We start from the raw sequence: 2,500 nt of genomic DNA, 5'->3' as shown, positions 1-2,500 counted from the left end.
TGGAGAGGGATGGAAATGGAAAGATGGATCAAAATAAAGAAATGGACAGTGAGGAAGAAATAAAGGTGGACAACATGGACAAAGACAGAGGGGGGAGAGGACAAAGAAGAAGAAGAACATTGAAGGTAAAACCAAATTTGGAAGGTGCAAGGAAAAAAATAATGACTGAAATGAACAGATATGATGTGTTAAGGGGCTTGGAAGGAGAAAATGGTGAATAATGGTTTTTAAGTATTTATTTGTCTTTCTTTTAATGGTTTTAAGTTGTGTTACTTTTAATGCAAGAGGACTGTTGGACATTGGAAAATTTGAAAAAGTAAAAGACAAATGTAAAAGGGAAGATATCATTGCTTTACAAGAAACAAACTGGAGAGAAAATGTTATGATTGATTTTAAAAAGAGATGGGAGGGTGGTATTTTATATAATAATGGAGATGGGAGGTTTGGGAGAGGTGTGGCTTTTTTAATGAAGGATGATGTTTTTAAAGTGAGTAAAGTTGTGTACAAGGACAGGTTGGGGAAATGTATGGTAGTAGGGACAAAATATGAAGGAAGAGACTTGATTTTAGTAAATGTACATGCACCAGTGGAGGAGAAGGAAAAGAAAGAGTTTTTTAATGTTTTAAGAAATATTGTAAATAAGTATAAAGAAATAATAATGATGGGGGATTTTAATACAGTTTTTAGTAAACAAGATATGGCTGAGGGAATAGTTTTTAAAACTGATACGGAAAGGAAAGAATTAAAAGCATTAATGGAGGAAAATAATATGATAGATGTGTGGAGAGAAAGGAATGAACAGAAAAAAGAATTTTCAAGGAGACAAATAGTGGGAAGTTTTGTATGCCAAACTAGAATTGATTTTGTTTTATGTAGTAGAAATGTGGAGAATTTTATTGAAAAGATTAAGTATGAGGAAACGAGTTTTAGTGATCACAAGTTTTTATTTTTTATTGTAGACTGGAGTAAAATGCAAAGGGGGCCGGGAGTATGGATTTTAAATACGCAGATTTTAAAGAATGAAGATTATGTTGCAAAAGTTAAAGAAATTATAGAAAAAGAAAGGGAAAATGGAATGTATGAAGAGGATAAGAGAATATGGTGGGAGAATGTAAAGTTTTTAATCAAAAAATTCTCAATCAGATATTGTCGATTAATGCAAAAATGTAAAAGATACAATGAAAGAGAAATAAAAGAAAGTTTGGAAAAGGAATTGAATAAAGAAAATAAAGACATACAGAAGATAAAGGAAATAGAGGGAAAACTGAAAGAAATAGAAGAAAAAGAATATGAGGGAGCGAGGCTAAGAAGCAAAGCAAAATATGTGGTGGAAGGAGAAAAATGTACAAAATTCTTTTTTGATCTGGAAAAAAAGAAAGGGAAAGCTGAAACGATAAAAGAAATAAGAGGAAAAAATGGGGAAATTGTAGAAGGGAATGAAAGAATTTTAGAGGAAATAAAGTATTTTTATGAGGATCTATTTAGTGCAAGAGGTGTGGAAGAGGGAGAAAAAAAGAAATTGTTGAATCAGATAAAAGCAAAAGTAAGTGATGAAGACAAAAAAGAATGTGACCAAGAAATCAGAGAAGAAGAGATTGAAAGAGCTATAAATCAACTGAATAAAAAGAAAAGTCCAGGAATAGATGGTTTGGGAACTGAATTTTATATATGTTTTAAAGGAGTTTTAGTAAAGATTCTAAAGGAGGTTTTTATAGACATTTTTGAGAAAGAAGAAATTAATGAAAGAACAAGAATGGGGTTAATGAAACTAGTATACAAAAAGAAAGGAGAAAAAGTAGACTTAAAAAACTATAGACCAATTACAATGTTGAACACCGATCTTAAGATTTTAGCAAAGATTTTAGCAAACAGATTAAAAGAAGTAATGCCAAGTATAATTAAAACAAATCAAGCGTATGGAGTAAAAGGAAGAGATATAGCCGACATAACGATGAGTATAAGAGATACAATATGGTACATGAAAGGAAAAAATGAAGAAGGATATGTAATTAGTTTGGATTTTGAAAAAGCGTTTGATAGGGTTGAGCACAGATATTTATTTGAGATTTTAAGGAGTTTTGGTTTTGGCGAGAATTTTATTAAATGGATTGAGATTTTATATAAGGGAGCACTAACAAGGGTTAAATGTAATGGGTTTTTAACAGACTGTTTTAAAATCACACGTTCAATTAGGCAGGGTTGTCCGCTTTCGGCATTATTATATTCACTTGTTTCAGAACCTTTAGGATTGGCAATTAGACAAAAAGAGGGAATACATGGGATTGAAATAGAAGAAAATAAAGCTGAGGGGAAAGTTTTTCAATATGCTGATGATACGACAATAATTGTAAAGGGAAAAGGGAGTGTTAAAGAAGTAATGAATGTTGTAAATGAGTATTGTAGAGGGTCTGGAAGTAAAGTAAATGAGGACAAAACAGTATATATGCGATTTGGTAAAGCTATGGTTTTAACAGATTGTTTTAAGTTCAAGGAAGTTGAA

Source organism: Chanodichthys erythropterus, unplaced genomic scaffold, assembly GCF_024489055.1.
Source record: "Chanodichthys erythropterus isolate Z2021 unplaced genomic scaffold, ASM2448905v1 ctg002040_np12, whole genome shotgun sequence".
Lineage (NCBI taxonomy): Eukaryota > Metazoa > Chordata > Actinopteri > Cypriniformes > Xenocyprididae > Chanodichthys > Chanodichthys erythropterus.
Note: the sequence above shows the minus strand (reverse complement) of the source record.